The following is a 20,260-nucleotide window of genomic DNA, read 5'->3' as shown; positions in this document are numbered from 1 at the left end:
CATGTGGCTATTTAAATTTTTTTTTTTTTTTTTTTTGGTAGAATCGAGGGTCTCACTATGTTGCCTAGACTGGTCCCAATCTCCTGGCCTCAAGGTGCTCCTGCCTCAGCCTCCCAAAGTGCTGAAATTATAGCCATGAGCCACTGTGCCTGGCCTGAGCTTCATTTTAATGGTCGTTTTTCCCCTTTTGTATATAACCATTTGTATGTCAAAATGAGGCACTACCTCAAGTGGTTACAATTGCTCTCTTGGTTCTGTTCTGAGTCAGACCATTATCAAAAGCATCAGATGACATTTCTAATAGATGACTTTCTGAATTCTCTGAAACTGAACAGCTGTTTAAAACAAATGCCCTTTCTGTGGGGATTTATCATCTGCAAATCAATTGATTATTCATGATGGAAAGATCTACATTCTGAGTGACATTTAAATCAGATTTTAATTATATTTTGAATTTTAATTTCTTGCCCAGCATGCAATGTATACAAAAATATGTTTACAGAAAATAATGAAAATTTTTCAGTTGAAAAATATTATCTTCTGAAAGTCAGAGGGATCTGGGGGATTCTTTAACAAATGATGTTGTTGAGAAACAACCCTAATAAACCCATTGGAGCCTCTCAGCTACTGGCTGTTTTTTGTCTAAGTTCTTACTGAATTCAGGAGGTAATGGGTAGGGACATCATTTCATGTAGGGGTTCCAATATAGTGAACTATAATGTCTTGATCTCTACAAGCTTAATAAAGTCAGCCAATTAAATTTTAAGGCGGTGAGAGGAGGCTGCATAGCCGCGCGGAGGAGGCAGGAGCCAGAGCGCGAGTAGTAGCTGGGTGGGTACCATGGCTGGGATCACCATCATCGAGGCGGTGAAATGCAAGATCCAGGTTCTGCAGCAGCAGGTAGATGATGCAGAAGAGCGAGCTGAGTGCCTCCAGCGAGAAGTTGAGGGAGAAAGGCGTGCCTGGGAACAGGCTGAGGCTGAAGTGGCCTCCTTGAATGTAGGATCCAGCTGGTTGAAGAGGAGCTGGACTGTGCTCAGGAGTGCCTGGCCACTGCCCTGCAAAAGCTGGAAGAAGCTGAAAAAGCTGCTGATGAGAGAGAGAGAGGTATGAAGGTTATTGAAAACCGGGCCTTAAAAGATGGAGAGAAGATGGAACTCCAGGAAATCCAACTCAAAGAAGCTAAGCACATTGCAGAAGAGGCAGATAGGAAGTATGAAGAGGTGGCGTGTAAGTTGGTGATCATTGAAGGAGACTTGGAACGCACAGAGGAACAAGCTGAGCTGGCAGAGTCCCGTTGCCGAGAGATGGATGAGCAGATCAGACTGATGGACCAGAACCTGAAGTGTCTCAGTGCTGCTGAAGAAAAGTACCTTCAAAAAGAAGACAAATATGAGGGAGAGATCAAGATTCTTACTGATAAACTCAAGGAGGCAGAGACCCATGCTGAGTTTGCTGAGAGATCGGTAGCCAAGCTGGAAAAGACAATTGATGACTTGGAAGATAAACTGAAATGCAGCAAAGAGGAGCACCTCTGTACGCAAAGGATGCTGGACCAGACTCTGCTTGACCTGAATGAGATGTAGAACGCCCCAGTCCCACCCTGCTGCTGCTTCTCCCTCTGACCCTGACTTCACCTGAGGCCAGCCTGCCCAAAGCTGACCTTTAATTGAGGGCTGATCTTTAACTGGAAGGACTCCACTATGGGAAACCTCATTGCTCTGTACAAAGTACCAGCTAAACCAGAAAAGTGATTCCAGGAGGAGTTAGCCGAACAACAACAACAAAAATGTGCTGTTCAAGTTTTCAGCTTTAAGAGCTCTTTGGACAACGTTATTTCTATTTTTTATTTTTTTCATTACAAGTGACCAAATTAAGATGGTAAGATCTCTGAGACCAAATTTTTGTCCCATCTCTACTCCCTCCCAGCTGCTTTACAGAATGGATCATGTGCCCCTTATGTTGAGATGACCACTTAATTGCTTTCCTGCGTCCTTGAAAGAAAGATCAGCAAACTGCCAGCCCACGGACTGCAGAGGCTGTCATAGCCAGATGGGTGACCAGGGTGCCACAAATCCAAAGAAGCAAAGTTTCAAAATAATATAAAATTTTAAAAGTTTTGTACATAAGCTATTCAAGATTTCTCCAGCACTGACTGATACAAAGCACAATGAGATGGCACTTTTAGAGACAGCAGCTTCAAACCCAGAAAAGGGTAATGAGATGGGTTTCATATGGCTTAATCAGTGGCAAAAACAATTAAGTGGTCATCTCAACATAAGGTGCAGTGGCTCACACCTGTACTCCCAGCACTTGGGAGGTTGAGGAGGGAGGATCACAAAGGTCAAGAGATCAAGACCATCCTGATCAACATGGTGAAACCCGTCTCTATTAAAAATACAAAAAAATTAGGTGGGTGTGGTGGTGTGCGCCTTTAGTCCCAGCTACTCGAGAATCGCTTGAACCTTGGAGGTGGAGGTTTCGGTGAGCAGAGATTGTGCCACTGCACTTCAGCCTGACAGAGCAAGACTCTGTCTCAAAAAAACAAAAACAAAAACAACCCAAAACACCAATATAGAATGTTAGACAACAAAGCTATGGAGAAAAAGCAGTTAAGGGAAATAGAGCGTGACGTGTGACCTGGGTTTAGAGCTGTCACTACAAGGTGACTAGGGAAGTAATATTTGAGTAAAACCTAAAAGGAAGTAAGGAAATGAGCCATTAACATCTTGGGGAAATGCATTTCAAGCAGAGGGAACAGCAAGTGCAAAAGCAGAAACAGCAAAGACTGTGCTGCGAGAGTCGAGTGGGTAGGAGCAGAATGGCAGAAAATGAAGTTAAAAAGGAGATTGGCCGACAGGCCACTTATGAGGGTCTCATAAGCCATTTAAGAGCTTTGAGTTTAACTGTTGAGTAAGTGCCAGTCATTGTAGGGTTTTGAAGAAGAGTGATTATGTTATTTAAGATTTAATATGTTTGCTCTGGCTGCTATATAGAAATATACTATGGGCGGTAGGGCAGGGAGGGCAGAGGTGTTGGAGTGAGAGCAGTAAGACCAATTAGGATGCTCAAGAATTTTTTCTTTTTCTTAAGGGTTGGGGTCTCACTTTGTTTCCCAGGCTGGAGTGCAGTGGCGAGATCACAGCTCACTGCAGCTTCAAACTTCTGGGCTCAACTAATCCTCCTGCCTCAGCCTCCTGAGTAGCTGGAACTACAGACATGTGCCACCCTGCCTGGCTAATTTTTAATTTTTTTTTTTTTTAAGAGAAGGAGCCTGTGTTGCCCAGGTTGGTCTTGGAACTCTTGGCCTCAAACAGTTCTCCTGCCTCAGCCTCTCAAGTCACTGGTATTATAGATGTGAACCACCATCCCCAGTGGGATGCTCTAAACATTAAATTCTAGGCAAAGAGATGATGAGGCTGGGCTTGGATCAGAATTTTAGCAGTTTGTGTGGTCAGACTCTGGATACGTTTTGAAGGCTTTGGTGTTGCTTTGATTGTGGAATGTGAGAAAAAGACATCTGGAGCAAATGTTAGACGGTAGTTACCATCCATTTACTGCCATAGTGAAGACTGCAAGAGGAACAGGGTTTGAAGGAGTAGAGATACATGTGCTATTCTCTTCTTCATGCTAGAATTTAATTCTTCAGTAGCTAGCAGGTAAAGAGAATTGCTTCCTAACTCTGGAAATTTGCTACTATGGAAAGAAAATTGAGGTGGGATCCCTAAGGTGAAATTTTAAGACCTGACCCTCTCAATTTTGGCCAGATCATTACACTTTCTTGAGCCTTCTCAGGCTTTGTTTCTTTAATCATAAAATAAATTGCTTGGCCCAGGTTGTCTCTAATGTTTCTTCAGTTGTCAGAATTTGTGTTTCTATCCATTCTGTTTGGAACTGCGTTGATTACTTCTCCCTCATTTACTTGTTAACTGTTAAACATTCCTCAAGTTTCTGACCTTCCCTCTTATTAACACATACCCTTCCTGGTTTCAGTTGGTTTTATAAGTGCAACTCTCAGACTCACATTTTAAACATTGACTTTTTTTCTGAGTTCTAGATTAATTTAAATTTGTTCCAATAGGTTCAATTCTTAATTTACTTTTTTCCCCTAAACTTACTCTTCTTGATTATGGGTCACAATTTTCTGTTTCTTGGTCTCTTAATTTTTTATGTTATGTCAGACGCTGTGAAAAAGGAAAGTACAGACTGAAGTATTCTCTCAGGACACTAGTGTTAGGGGCTGAATCAATCTGGTTTGAGTTGGGACCTTTGTGGCAGTTTTAGTTATATTTAGCTTACCACTGATATCAAATGTTGTGAAGGCAGAATAAGGACACTCCCTTTATTAGAGTTTGGGATCTGAGCACCTGTGAGATTCAGGAAATCTCACCATCCTTTATAGCCCACCCCAGCCTTTATAGCCCAGTTTGTTGAACTGTGAGAGATCCCTCTCTGTTTCACAGCCCCAGCTGTTGGCATTTTGAGCAGCTGGGACATGTTTTTTTCCTCTCTTTAGCCCCATTCCTGGCTTCAGGTCCTTTAGACTGGAGAGAGCACTGAACTAATACCTTGCCACCTTCCTTTGGCAGGCATGACCTTGTACTTAGTGAAGGCCCTGAGCCACTTGGACAGGAGTTTCTCTCAGCTCTCCTGCCTTATACCAGCATTCTGTGGTCCCATCACCTCACCCTCCCTTTTTCAGCTTCAGTACTTGGAAGAGATCCTATTGGGAAAGTGCAGATTTGCTTTGTGAATGAGGCTTCTGAGATTTTAATCTATCTTGTGAGCCCCCATGTGCCCCTTGAAAATCTGTTGAAAATGGACTAGTTTCCCCCTTCTAAAGGAGAAGGTTCACTTCTCCTTTCACCATGATCTCAGCCCTGTTTTCTTTTCCAGAAAGGGCTTGTTCCTCTAGGATTTAGTTGCTTTATTTTCTTTGCATCCTCAACTTTCTGAGTTTAAAAAAACTATGATTTTATAGTTTATCTGGCTTGTTCTTATTGTTAAGCTGGGAGTAACAACAGTCTTTGTGAGCGTCTGCGTCATAACCATAAGCAGTAATCCTGATATACTCTGTTGTGTTCAACATAATTGGTATAGGTTGACTGTTCATACTGAAATTATTTAGCTGATTATTTCAGTAAAGCTCCACGTAAGTGAAATATTGGCCATATTTAGGCTTATGGAAAACTGATATAAATGCTGGCTAACACAATAGTTAACATTTTTTTTCTTTGTTCTTTATCCAGATTTTACAACCATAAAAATTTTTCATTGTGGTACATGTAACAAAATTTATCATTTTAATTATTTATTTATTTATTTGAATTTCTCTCTTGTTACCCAGGCTGGAGTGCAATGGTGCAGCCTTGGCTTACTGCAACCTCTACCTCCTAGGTTCAAGTGATTCTCCTGCCTGCCTCTTGAGTAGCTGGGATTACAGGCATGTGCCACCATGCCCTGCTAATTTTGTATTTTTAGTAGAGATGGGGTTTCACCATGTTGGTCAGGCTGGTCTTGAACTCCTGACCTCAAGTGATCTGCCCACCTCAGCCTCCCAAAGCTCTGGGATTGTAGATGTGAGCCACCATGCCTGGCCCATTTTAATTTTTTTAAACATAAAGTCCAGTGACATTAATTAAAATTGAAATTTTATGTAAACATCACAACTATTTCTAGAGCCTTTTCATCTACGTACAATCATACAATATTTATCCTTTTGTTTTTGACTTAGTTCCCTTAGTGTAATGTTCTCAAGGCTCATCTCTGTTGTAGCATATGTTAGAACTTCATTTCTTTTTATGGCATTGTATGTGTGTGCCACGTTTTGTTTATTCATCTGTTGATTGGCGGGTTATTTCTACCTTTTGGCTTTTGTGAATAATGCTGCCATTAACATTGGTATACAAGTATCTACTTGAGTTCCTGTTTTCAATTTTGTTTTCTTTCATATATCCCTAGGAGTAGAATTGCTGTGTCATATGATTATTCTGTGTTTAGTTTTTGAGAAACTACCAGTTTTTCACCATGACTACACCATTTTATGGTTGCATCAGTATTCCAGTTTGTTCACATCCTCACTGACACTTACTGCTTTTTGTTTGATAATAGCCATCCTACTGGGTATGAAGTGGTATTTCATAGTGGTTTTGGTTTGCATAATGAGTAATGATGTTGAACATATTTTTATCTTCTTATAGGCCATTGACATATCTTTGGTGCAGTGGACATTCAGGATCTTTGCCCATTTTTAAATTGGGTGTTTGCTTTTTGTTGTTGAGTTGTAGCAGTTCTTTCTGGATATTAAATTCTTATAAGATATATGATTTGCAAATATTTTATCCCATTCTGTGAGTTGTTTCAAAGTCCAGTATGTCTATTTTTTTGGTCTGTTTTGGTTGTTGCTTATGCTTTTGGTATCATATTTAAGAAATCATTATGAAATCCAACATCAGGAATATTTCTTCTTAGCACTTTATAGTTTTAACTCTTATATTTAGGCCTTTGATCCATTTTGAGTTAACTCTTGTATATAAGATAATGTTCCGGTTTCACCCTTTTGCATGAAAACATCAGTTTTCCCAGCACCATTTGCTGAATAGATTGCCCCTTCCCTATTGAATGGTCTTGACACCTTTGTCAAAAATCAGGTGTCTGTTTGGGTTCTCAGTTCTATTCTGTTGTTCTGTATATCTCTTCTTATGCCAGTACCATAATGTTTTGATTGTTGTAGGTTTTTATCTTTTTATTAAGTTTTGAAGTGAGGAAGCATGAGACCTCCACCTTTGTTCTTCTAGTTCAAAACTATTCAAGGTTCCTTGGAATTCCGGATACATTTTAGGATATGTTCTTCTTTTTCCTTTATTTATTTATTTAGTTTTTAAAATTTGAGGCATGGTCTCACTATCATCCAGGCTGGAGTGCAGTGGCTTAATCATAGCTCTCTGTAAACTGGAACAAATTTTAGACTGTATTCTTTTTCTGCAAAAGAGCACCATTGGCATTTTGATAGAGGTTGCATTAAATCTGTAGATATTTTGTATAATATTGACATCTTACTAATATTAAGTTTTCCAATGCATGAGTATGGGATATACTTCCATTTATTTAGGCTTCTTTAATTTTATTCAACAATATTTTGTAATTTTCAGCATGTATCACTGCATTGGTTAAATTTATTCCTAAGTATTTTACTGTTTTTGATGCTATTCCAAATTGATTTTTTAAAAAAAAATCCCTTCTATATAGTTCATTGCTAACCTATAGAAATACAACTGATTTTTTCATGGCAGTTTTCTTTCTGCATCTTAAGGAAATGAGCTTATTAGCTCTAACAGGGTTTTATTTGTGGATTCTTTAAGGTTTTCTTCATATAAGATCATATCATCTCTAAATAGGGATAGTTTTACTTTTTCATTTCCTGTTTGGCTGCTTTATGTATTTTTTTCTTGCCTAATTGTTCTGGCTAGAACTTTCAGTACTGTGTTGCATAGAAGTGGTAAAAGCAGACATCTTTGTCTAGTTTTTTATCTTAAGAGAGAAGCTTTCAGTCTTTCACCATTGAGTAGGATATTAACTGTGAGTTTTTATATATGGTCTTTTCATGTTGAGGAAATTCCTTTCTATTTCTAGTTTATTCCGTGATTTTTATCATGAAAGGGTGTTGAATTCGTAAAATCATTTTTTTTCTTCTTTGTTAAATCAGTTGAGGAGTTCATGTGGTTTATCTCCATTTTGCTAATGTGATGTATTACAGTACTTGGGTTTTAGTTTTTTGTTTTGTTTTTTTCTTTTGAGATGAAGTCTCATCAGCCAGGCTGGAGTGCAGTGGTGCCATCTTGGCTCACCGCAACTTTCGCCACCTGGGTTCAAGCGATTCTCCTGAGTAGCGGGGATTACAGGTATGCGCCACCACACCCAGCTAATTTTTTTTTGTATTTTTAGTAGAGACGGGGTTTCACCATGTTGGTTAGGCTGGTCTGGAACTCCTGATCTCGTGATCTGCCTGCCTTGGTCTCCCAAAGTACTGAGATTACAGGCATGCTGGTCTCAAACTCCTGACCTTAGGTGATCCACCCGCCTCGGCCTCCCAAAGTGCTAGGATTATAGGCGTGAGCCACAGCACCTTGCCAAGTCCTATATTTCTTCATAGATCTTCTGTCTGGTTCGTCTGTCCACTATTGAAAATAGGATATTGAAGTCTCTGTTTATTACTGTAGAATTGTCTATTTCTCCTTTCAATTCTATTTTTGCTTAATATATTTTCAGTCTCTGTTTTTAGGTGCGTACATATTTATAATAGTTATATCTTTTTTTTTTTTTTTTTTTTTTACAATTCAGTGGTTTTTAATATGTTCACAAAGTTGTCAATATTAGAACATTTCATCACCTCGAAAAGAAACCCCATACCATTTAGCTATGACCGTGACACCCTATGCTTTCTGGTCCTAGGCAACCACAAATCTAATTTGTATTTCTATAGATATGCCTATTCTGGACATTTTATATAGATAGAATCACATAATATGAGGTCTTTTGTGATTGGCTTCTTACATTTAACATAATGTTTTCAAGATTCTTCCATGCTCTGGTATGTATCAGTAATTCTCCACAAAAAATAAAAAGAAAAAAAGAAAACTTTGATTTTTCTGGTCAAATAATATTCCATTATATGGCTATCTCATATTTTGTTTATCTGTAATAGTTATATCTTAATGTATTGAACCCCTTATATGATGGTCTTCTTTGTTTCCTGTTATCATACTCTATTTTGTCTGACAAAAACATAGCTACAGTTTCTTAGTGTCTTTGAATCCAAAGTGCTTGTCTCTCTCCTTTTTTTTTTTTTTTTGAGACAGAGTCTCTCTCTGTCACTAGGCTAGAGTGCAGTGGTGAGATTTTAGCTCACTGCAACCTCTGCCACCAGGGTTCGAGCAGTTCTCCTGCCTCAGCGTCCCAAGTAGCTGGGACTATAGGCACGTGCCATCCTGCCCCGCTAATTTTTGTATTTTTAGTAGAGATGGGGTTTCACCATGTTGGCCAGATGGTCTTGATAGCTTGACCTTGTAATCCGACTGCCTCATCCTCCCAAAGTGCTGGGATTACAGGTGTGAGCCACTGTGCCTGGCTTTTTTTTTTTTTTTTTTTTTTTTGAGATGGAGTTTCGCTCTTGTTACCCAGGCTGGAGTGCAATGGCGCGATCTCGGCTCACCGCAACCTCCGCCTCCTGGGCTCAGGCAATTCTCCTGCCTCAACCTCCTGAGTAGCTAGGATTACAGGCACGTGCCACCATGCCCAGCTAATTTTTTGTATTTTTAGTAGAGACGGGGTTTCACCATGTTGACCAGGATGGTCTCGATCTCTTGACCTCGTGATCCACCCGCCTCGGCCTCCCAAAGTGCTGGGATTACAGGCTTGAGCCACCGCGCCCGGCCCTTTTTTTTTTTTTTTTTTTTTTTTAAATGGAGTTTCACTCTTGTTGTCCAGGTTGGAATGCAGTGGTGCAATCTTGGCTCACCACAACCTCCATTTCCCGGGTCCACACAGTTCTCCTGCCTCAGCCTCCCAAGTAGCTGGGATTATAGGCATCCGCCACCATGCCTGGCTAATTTTTTGTAATTTTTCTTTTTTGAGGTGAAATCTTGCTCTGTCGCCCAGGTTGGAGTGCAGTGGCACAATCTCAGCTCACTGCACCCTCTGCCTCCCGAGTTCATGCGATTCTCCTGTCTCAGCCTCCCAAGTAACAGGGACTACAGGCGTGGGCCACCACACCCAGCTAATTTTTTGTATTTTTAGTAGAGACAGGGTTTCTCTGAGTTCGCCAGGATGGTCTCAATCTCCTAACCTTGTGATCTGCCTTCCTTGGCCTCCCAAAGTGCTGGGATTACAGGTGTGAGCCACTGTACCCAGCCCAAAGTGCCTCGTTTAGACAGCATTTAGGTGGATTGGGTTTTTAAAAGTCTAGTCTGCCAGTCTCTACCTTTTAACTGAAGAATTTAATCCATTTATATTTAAAATACTGATAAGACCTAATTTTTCTAGTTAGCTATTGTTTTCTGTATGTCTTACTTGTTTCTGACTCCTCAATTTTTTTTTTTTTTTATCATTGCTCTCTTATTGCACTTAGCTGATTTTTTTTTTTTTTTTTTTTTTGGAGATGGATCCTTGCTCTGTCACCCAGGCTGGAGTGCAGTGGTGGGATCTTTTCTTGGCTCAATGCAGCCTCCACGTCCTGGGTTCAAGCAATTCTGCTTAGCCTCCCAATTAGCTGGAATTACAGGCTCGTGCCACCATGCCCGGCTAATTGTTTTGTATTTTAGTAAAATTGGAGTTTCACCATGTTGACTAGGCTGGTTTCAAATCCCTGACCTCAAGCAATCTGCCCACCTGGGCCTCCCAAAGTGCAGGGATAACGGGTGTGAGCCACCGCACCCAACTGTACTTACCTGATTTTTAAAATAGTGTACCAATCCAGGGCCAGGTCCAGTGGCTCACGCCTGTAATCCCAGCACTTTGGGAGGCCGAGTTGGGTGGATCACAAGATCAGGAGTTTGAGAACGGCCTGGCCAATATGATGAAACCCTGTCTCTACTAAAAATACAAAAATTAGCTTGGTGTGGTGGTGGGCGCCTGTAGTCCCAGCTACTGGGAGGCTGAGGTGGGAGAATCACTTGAACCCAGGAAGTGGAGATTGCATTGAGTTGAGATGGGCTCACTGCACTGCAGTCTGGGTGACAAAGAGACTTCATCTCAAAATTAAAGAAAAAAAATAGTGTGCCATTACAATTTCTTTCTTTTTTCCCTTTCTGTAATATATTGTGTTTTTTAGTGGTTGCCTTGGGGAGTACATTTAGCATCTTAAATTAATAACCTCATTTGAATAATACCAATTTAGTAATATGTAGTCCACTCCCATATATCTCTACCACTTCCTCTTTATATTGTTTTTGTCACAGATTACCTTTTTATATTTTATGTCCCTATCATCAGATTTAGCCTTTTAAGAGAAATGCAAATCAAAACCACAATAAGATACCATCTCATGTCAGTCAGAATGGCAGTTACTAAAAAGTGAAGAAACAACAGATGCTGGCAAGGTTGTGGAGAAATGGGAATGCTTTTTACACTGTTGGTGGGAATGTAAATTAGTTCAACCATTGTGGAAGACAGTGTGGCGATTCCTCAAAGATTTAGAACCAGAAATACCATTTGACCAGCAACCTCGTAACTGGGTATATACCCAAAGGAATTTAAATCACTATTACAAAAATACATGCATGTGTATGTTCACTGCAGCACTGTTCACAATAGCAAAGACATGGAATCAATCCAAATGCCCATCATTGATAGACGGGATAAAGAAAATAAAGAAAATAAAGCAACCACAATAAAATAATTAAAGAAAAAAACAAGAAAAATGGAAAGAAGAGTTACAAACCAAAAGTGCATTAATACTCTCTTTTATAATCACCTGATTACCGGGAACTTAAAAACAACAACAATAAAATAATTTAAAAAACAAGAAAAGCAAAAAGAGTTACAAACCAAAAGTACATTAATACCCTCTTTTAATACTCTGTGTAATTACCTTTACCATTGTTATAAATTTTTATGTCCTTTCATTACAGCCCGAAGGTTTCTCTTTATCTTTCTTGTACAGTAGGCCTACTGGTAACAAACTTCTTTGGCTTTTGTTCATCTGGGAATTTCTCCTTCATTCTTGAAGGATAGTTTTGCTGAATATAAAATTATTGGTTGACTTTTTGTTTTCTTTCTAGTTTTAAAATATGCCATTTGTACTGCTACCTGGTCATCACCTGGTCATCACAGTTTTTGCTGACACATCAGCTGTTCATCTTATTGAGGAGCCCATGTATATGTCAAGTTGCTTTTCTCTTGCTGCTTTCAAGATTCTTTATTTATCTTTGGGTTTCTACACTTTGAATATAATGTGCCTCAATTTTGGATCTCCTTTGAATTTATTCTTGGATTTCACTGAAGTTTTTGGATGTATATATTCATGTCTTTCATCAGATTTGAGAAGTTCTCCACCATTATTTCTTCAAATATTTCCCCCTTTCTTTTATCTTTGGGGGCTGCTATGCTATGTATGTTGGCATATTTAATAGTGTCCAAAAGGTTCATGAGGCTCTATTCACTTTTTTTTTTCATTCTTTTTTCTTTGTATCCCTAAGACTGGATGATTTTAATTGCCTTGTCTTCAAATTTGCTAATAATTTTTTCTGCCTGCTCAAATCTGTTGAACCACTCTAGTGAATTTTTAAATTTTAGTTATTGTAATTTTCAGCTTTGAAATTTTTGTTTTGCTCCTTTTTATAATTTCAGTCCCTTTATTGATATTCTTGTTTTGCTCATTCATTGTTTTCTTGATTTCCTTCAGCTCTTTGAGCATCTTTAGGACAGTTCATTTAACATTTTTGACTAGCAATTCCAAATTCTGTACTTCTTAAGTTTCTGTCAAATGCTTTTTTTCTTAATGGGTCGTGCTTTCCTGTTTGTGAGCTTTGTGGTTATTTGTTGAGACCTGGCCACTGTACTCCATTGTGGTAACTGTAGTTATCGGTTCTCCCACTCATCAGGCCTTTCTTGGCTGGTTGAAGGCTGTTGTCATTCCTTTGTGACTTTCCTAAACCATTTTTGCAAACTGTGTATTCCTTCTTGTGTGTAGTCACTAAAGTTTCTATTCTATTATCTCTGTAGTAAGTCTGTGACCTAACGATGGTAATAACAATATCTGGGTTAAATAAGAAGATGCTGTGTTATTCGATCTTCCAGTAGATGCCAGTGCGTCTCTCCTTCCCAGTTAGCCCTAGAGGGCCTAAGTAAATAAAGGCAAACATTTGTCTCTGTGCCTATCTCTCATCGATCTTGCCAAACAGACCAAAATATTCAAACTTGAATTTTTGGAGGACAAAGTTCTCCCACTGCCTGCTATGGCACGAATAAGTTGTTCCAGGGATTGGGGCTGCTATTCCCTACTGTAGTGGCAAAGCTGAGGAATGGGGAATGATAGCTACTGGTTTGCCCATGTGAATCTCCTATCAAGATCAGCAGCCTCTGCATGAAGCACTTCCCTGGTTGTTTTAAGTATCTAATTAAGTTCCATACTTGGAAGATAGTTGATTCTTGTTTTTCCAGTTTACTGGTTGTTTTTGGTGCAAGGACCAAGTTCTAGAGAATTCTTCTCTGACATTTTGTACCTCAAGTGTCACAGTGATCTTATATTGTCTTTCTCACGGTATTTATGAATAGAAGAAAATCTTTGGTACATTTCTTTTTTTTTATAGTTTCTGTGTTTCCCTATTCATACTGTCAAAAAAAAAAGAATCACCTTCAGACTTGAACACATAAAGGATTACTTTGTTTTTTTGTTTTTTTTTTTGAGGTGGAGTTTGCTTTTGTTGCCCAGGCTGAAGTGCAGTGGCATAATCTTGGCTCACCACAACCTCTGCCTCCTGGGTTCAAGTGATTCTCCTGCCTCAGTCTCCAGAACAGCTGAGATTACAGGCATGTGCCATCATGGCCAGCTAATTTTGTATTTTTAGTAGAGACAGGGTTTCTCCATGTTGGTCAGGCTATTCTCGAACTCCCAACCTCAGGTGAGCCACCTGCCTTGGCCTCCCAAAGTGCTGGGATTACAGGTGTGAGCCACTGTGCCCAGCCAAGGATTAAAATTTTTAAGTGTTTGTGGAAAAAACCTCTAAGCATGATTGAAATTTTAATTCAGTGCTCTGTCAGTATTTGTACAATCACTTTATGTATTTTGTTTTGTTCTTGTTTTTATTTTGTTTTGTTTTTTGAGATGTAGTTTTGCTCTGTCACCTGGGCTGGAGTGCAATGGCACGATCTTGGCTCATTGTAACCTCCACCTCCTGGGTTCAAGCGATTCTTCTGCCTCAGCTTCCTTAGTAGCTGATAATACAGGTGTGCATTACCAGGACTGGCTAATTTTTGTATTTTACTTTGTGTTTCATGCAAATAACATAATTGTCTCTAGTGAAAAAAGTTTAAGTTTTAAATATTGGTTATTCCTCATTCTGTATGATTAGCTTGCATGTCCTAGAGTGTGTTTGGTATTTGTCATGGCTTAATCATTGTGGGGAAAATAACAGAACATTTGCTTACATGCCACCTGATGAGTTCATTTTGTATACAGTAGCTTTTATTTGTAGTCTTTGTTGCTGAAAATGTTATGAAGCAACAAATCTGTCATTATCTCTGTTTGTTATTTCAAAAAGACTGACAAAAGCAACATTAAGTGGAAAAACCTTAGTTTCCCATTTAAATCCTATAATTTAATCTTTACTTCACAATATTTGATTTGTTCTACTTGTAAATTTTGCCTGTTTATCTAAAGGAAAGTCATTTAGGCATTTCAAAACAATACTTAGCCTTTTCTTTAATTTTTTGCAATTATTAACAAAAATTGTTTTAAGAATATTTCAAAAACATAAACAGTGGTTTGCCACTCTAAAGTCCTTTTATATTAGAGTAGCTTGAATATAAGTGTTAAGTGCATTGCTTGTGTAAAGAGACCACCAAGAAGGCTTCATGTGGGCAACGAGTTAGTTTTATTTAGCGCTTGAGTGCAAGTGGGCCAATTCTGAGAAAGGAGTTAGGCAAGGGGAGTAGGAAAGGGGACTGGTTATATAGGTTGAGGCAAATGGTCAGTTAAAGGTAGTAATCTGTTTTAGGCGGGGAAGGATGTCACGGGATGCATGGTCACAAGGGTAGGGCTTATCTATTAGAAACAGACCTATGTTCACAGAGCAAGGGTTATCAGTTGCAAGTAGAGGGGAGGATATGGTAAATTACATAGTTACAGGGGTGTAGGACTTGAGAAACCCAATATCTAGGGGGGAAATTTCGCAAGGCTGAGCAGGAACAATGGTCTTATGTCACAGGGAGAGAGCAATCAGTTGAGTCAGGAGCTAGCTGTTTGACTTCTCTTTATGGCCACCCAGTTACTTCAGACTTTCTGGCTCCTGGAGACCATCTGGAGGTGTATGGGCAGGTGACCAAGGCTATGATGGCCAGTCTTGGACTTGGAGGCCTGATAATAAGGTGAATTTATATCCAAAGAGTTACTTACTGCAAGTACTGAGAAAACTACACTATAATATCATTTTTACAAGTAAAGACTCATACTAGAACATCTAGTTTGGGAGTATTTATAGCTGTTATCTTCTTTAAAAACAGTGTGTGGTATGCATATTTTTCCATTCCTAAGGCCCAAACTTAGTTGGCATTCTAGAATCATTATTTATATTCTTTAGGTAAATAGATTCTAATTACCTTTTCAGGATAAAAGAAACATCAAAACTTTCTTAACTGTATAGCAGGTAATCCCAGAACAAGTTTAGCCCAAGGTGAAGTAAGATAATGTATTATATTTGCAAGTTCCTTTTATGTATTTATTGTTAAGAACTGATTTTTGAACATTTTCAACTGTCTTTAAATGGAGAGTTATAAGCTGTCATTCTGTTATCCTTTACTGCCCTTTTACCATTTTAAATTTGATCTAAGTATTACAAAAAGCTAGAAGTGTTTTTGATGTCTAGAAAAATAGTTACTTGGCAGTGTGCATACACGTGTATGTGTACGTATACATATGGAATATGTATGTATATATGTACATGGTAAGTGCTGTGAGTGAAGTAGGAAGGAATAGAGCGGGTCAGGAAAGGGCCCTCTGAAGAATGACATTTACACTGAAATGTGAACATTTAGTCATTTACCATTAAGTCACATTGTTTATCTTAATATTTATAGAAATGATAGTGTAGGATAATGGCCTCCGGATCCATCCATTTATCCTAAGCAAACTAATGCAGGAACGGAAAACCAAATACCACATGTTCTCACTCGTAAGTGGGGGCTAATAGGCAATGAGAACACATGGACACAGAGAGGGGATCCACAGACACCGGGGTGTTCTTGAGGGTGAAGATTGGAGGAGGGGAGAGGATCAAAAGACTACCTATTGAGTACTATACTTATTACCTTGGTGACAAAATAATCTGCACACCAAACCCTCATATATGCAGTTTACCTATATAACAAATATACCTGTGTACTCCTGAACCTAAAATAAAAGTTAAAGAGAAATGATAGTATAAAAATCTTAATAACTAAACTAGATGAAATATTTTAACCAAACTCTTGAATGTTGCAATTTTAGAAAATCAGTAATTTAGCACTGCTCTATTACAGTAAACATTAAAGATTAGCCCTAAAGACAATATGTCATAAAAGGTGATTTTAGTTTAGCATATGTGCTTTTGTTCTCAGCTAATGAAAAAAAGTTGATATGCACAGTTCTACTTACAGATAATTAGAAATGCCAAGGAACCTATTTCATTTGGGAATATTTTTTCTTTAATAATGATCTAGGCTGTGGTAATGAAATTCTTTACTTTCTGTGTTTACAAATCATTGTAACTTAATTTATTTTTAAAATTATATCACAGATTAAAAATAGGAACAATTTGAAGATGTGATTTTATTTGAAAATTTTGTAGCAAGGTTTAGCTTTATAAATATTTTTCTCTTTTATGAATTAGAAATATCTTTTTTATTCCTGACAGAATATAAAATAAGTATAATTAAGGTTATTTTATAGACCAGGATTTCATTCACTCTTTGATGATGAAATAAGTGCCATGTATATTATTCTGAGTTAGAAGCACATAGAACGTTCCCTGATACATTGTTCAAATGTACAGGGAACATATGAAGAAAAGGTTAAGGTGTATGTGATTGTAATTCTTTTTCTTTTGGACTCTCTTAAAACCACCAAGATCTGCTTGATGCTGTCTATCAGCATTGTCCAATAGAAATGTAATGCATACCACATATGTAATTTTTAAGATTTTTGTAGGCATTTTTTTGAAAGATTTTTAAAAGGCAGAGTTAATTTTGGTGATATTTTCTACTTAACCAGACATTTGAAATATTTTTCAACGTTTTGTTTGTTTATTTATTTGAGACAGAGTCTCACTCTGTTGTTCAGCCTGGAGTGCAGTGACATGATCTTAGCTCACTGCAACATCTGCCTCCCAGGATCAAGTAATTCTCATGCCTCAGCTCGAGTAGCTGGGATTACAGGTGTACATGTGTGGCTAATTTTTGTATTTTTAGTAGAGACGGAGTTTTGCCAGGTTGGCAAGACTGATCTCGAATTCTTGACCTCAAGGGATCTGCTCACCTTGGCCTTTCAAAGTGCTGGGATTACAGGCATGAGCCACCGTGCCTGGCCCTCGACATGTTATTAATAATAACTTTTTTGGGGTGAGGGATAATAAATGTTATTGTCTGAAGCCACTAAGGTTGTTTTTTTTTAATTTTTAAGAAAGCTGTGGTAAAATGCTGTTTTTACCATTTTTAAGCACAGTTCAGTGATATTTAGTTCATATTGTTCTGCATCTATCACCATTATCCATCTCCAGCATTCATTTAATCTTGCAAAATATAAACTCTGTACCCATTAAAGAATAAACTTCCCATTCCTGTTCTTCCCCAGCCCCTGGCAATCAAAGTCCACTGTGTATTTTACTATTGCAGCACAACTCAGTTTGGACTACATACTTTTCAAGTGCTCATTAGGCTGCTGTTGGCAACAGTTTTGGATAGCTCAATTCTATGCTGTAATAGATACTGAATCCATTTATAGTTGGTCTGTGTTACAGACTATTACCGTGTTATGTGAATTAATTCTGTAATAACATTTCTGTAATACTTTGTTATTTTGTCCTTATTTGTCATGTAGAATAATAGGCAGATCCCATGATCAGCAAACTTTCAAAAATGGTATGGTAAGATTCTGAAGCGTTGATGTCTGTATAGTTGGATACACAGCAAGTGACTAGATGCCTATGTTTGAGAAAGTTGGAATCTGAAATGTTGGTAGTTATGAACTACCATCTCCTAGGACTTTTTTGGGAGGGGCATGTAGATTTCTTGGAGTGTGCGTTGGGAATCCCCAAGACCAAACCATCATGCTTGCTCAAAGGACTTATAGAGCTTAGAGAAAAGCTGTTAAACTCATAGTTATGATTTGTTATGGCTAAAAGATACAGAAGAAAATCAAAGGGAAAGGTGTATAGGTTGAAGCCCAAGAGGATCCAGATACGAGCTTCCGTTTGTCTTCTTCCAGTGGAATTACAGGGGCTATGACAACATGCAGAGAGCTTCAACCAGGGAAGTTCACCTGTATCTTGTGCAAGAAAATTGCTGTGGATCAGGTAGGCATGAAGGGCTCATATGACTGACTTTAGTTACTCAGTCTCCAGCCTCTCCTGTCCTTCCTCCCCTAAGAAGTCAAACTGATACAGTGTGGGCCAAACCCCATGCATACAAAAACATTAACCATAATTCATATTGTTTGTATAAATTATCTGATGTTATCAAGATCTCAGTTATACAGAGACACTATTATTGGGCAAGATATTCCAAGAGCTCAGAGGTTCTCCCAGGAGCCTCTCACAGACTAGTGCTTTTTTCAGAATGTGCAGAGTTAGAGTACCCCAAGCCTACCTAGTTACCTCTTTACTACACAGGGTGATTCAGGAGCCTAACAAAGGAAGACATCTCTAGTGTAAAGTCAAGTCTTACAGAAACAAAGGATAGATGAGAGTGGCAATAGCTCAGTACAACTTAAATATCTAATATGTTTAAACAAATGGCACGAGTTATTGACTGTCAAGGTAGAGCTATAAAGATTGACTATCAGAAGTAAAGAATAGCATTTAGGATAGCCCTACAATTAACAGGTTTCTTAGTTGGGATCAACGTCATGGTTTACTAACTGTCTCCTATAAATTCATCTTGCTTGGTGAAATGCATATATTATCTCATCTAATACACATCAAACCCTCCATTTCTGCCTATTATGGAGTAACTTGTAACACACTAAAACTGCTGAAAACTAGAAATGCTAGGGGAAAAAATCATTTTAAAGACATTGTAAAGCTTCTCAGTGAATCAACATTTGAAGAGTCAAGATTCAGTAGAGAAGGGAGACAGACATACTCTGTGCAGATTTTCCTTTTGAGTCAACTCTTAAGTTTTCCTCTTTCCAACTCTTAAGCTGTTTGGGGTAAGAAGATAAAAGCTGAGTGAGTTGTAAGAGATGAGCAAAAAATGAGGAAGTTGAATTAAGCTTTCAATAGTTTGTTATTGTTCTGGCCCTAGGTTTACAGTTGGAATCTGTTGAAGAGCCACACCACTGAGTGAGGACAAATCAGAGACAGAACAATCTCAATAGTATCTGAAATCCAGTCTCAAGTCAGCTCAGTCTGAATTGGATTGCATTCAGTCTGCTCCTACAGAGCCTGTTAAAAATTAAATCCTCTCTGGAGTAAGGTAACATCATCTGGAGGCTCTACGTTTTTTCTATACACATTTGCATACAATAACTCACAGTGTCTTACATATAATAAAAAATTACTAAGCATACAAAAAAAAATAAACAAAAGAAATTGACAAGAGAAATAGATCCACAGATTGTGCAGACTTGGGAGTTAAAAACAGGGGCTTTAAGATACTATATTCAGTTCATGAAAATAGATGCTGAGGTAGAGAATTTCACTAGAGAACTGGCATCTATAGAAAAGAATCAAATGGAAATTCTAGAGCTGAAAAATATAGTAACTAAAACTAAGAGCACAACAGATGGATTTAACTGCAGATTAGACACAGCTGAAAAGAAGATTAGTGAACTGGAAGATAAGTTAATAGAAAACATTTAGGAGTATAAACTTGTCTTTAAACTGAGCTAAGGAATAGGAGCTTTTTAATATCATCAAAGTATGTCTCTTATTTTAGAGCTTATGGGTGAAGAAAGTTCTTATTAAAGTGCAGTTGCAACTCTTACTATTTTAATGTGTATTTAGTATTTTTTGGTATTTTTATTACAGTGGATTTAAAAAAAAGAGCATCTCATTCTGTTGCTCAGGCTGGAGTGCAGTGGCACATTCATATCTCACTGCAGCCTCCCACTTCAGTCTCCTGAGTAGCTGAGAATACAGGCAGATGCCACCATGCCTGGCTAAGTATTTTTAGTAGAGACAAGTTCTCACTGTGTTTCCCAGACTGGTCTTAACCTCCTAACCTCAAGAAATCCTCCTGCCTTAGCCTCTCAAAATGCCAGGATTACAAGTATGAGCCACTATGCCCAGCTGGTTTCTATTTTAAAATATAATAAGTATATAATACGAAAGTGGTAAAATATAAAGTTATT

At 38.3% G+C, this 20,260-nt stretch overlaps 1 protein-coding gene and 1 pseudogene across 4 annotated transcripts in view; both read left to right on the top strand.

The window, feature by feature from the left end:
* Positions 1-20,260, top strand: part of CDK17 (cyclin dependent kinase 17) — a 118,778-nt gene that overhangs the window by 45,574 nt on the left and 52,944 nt on the right. The window lies entirely within an intron of this gene.
* On the top strand, positions 61-1,689 carry LOC116565117 (annotated as a pseudogene). The gene has a single exon (XR_004275272.1). The product of XR_004275272.1 is annotated as a tropomyosin alpha-3 chain pseudogene (transcript).

The sequence above is a fragment of the Sapajus apella genome, unplaced genomic scaffold, assembly GCF_009761245.1.
Source record: "Sapajus apella isolate SASKATOON/1434 unplaced genomic scaffold, GSC_monkey_1.0 scaffold2, whole genome shotgun sequence".
In the NCBI taxonomy this organism is placed as follows: Eukaryota; Metazoa; Chordata; class Mammalia; order Primates; family Cebidae; genus Sapajus; species Sapajus apella.
Note: the sequence above shows the minus strand (reverse complement) of the source record. Positions and strands in the feature narration are given on the sequence as shown.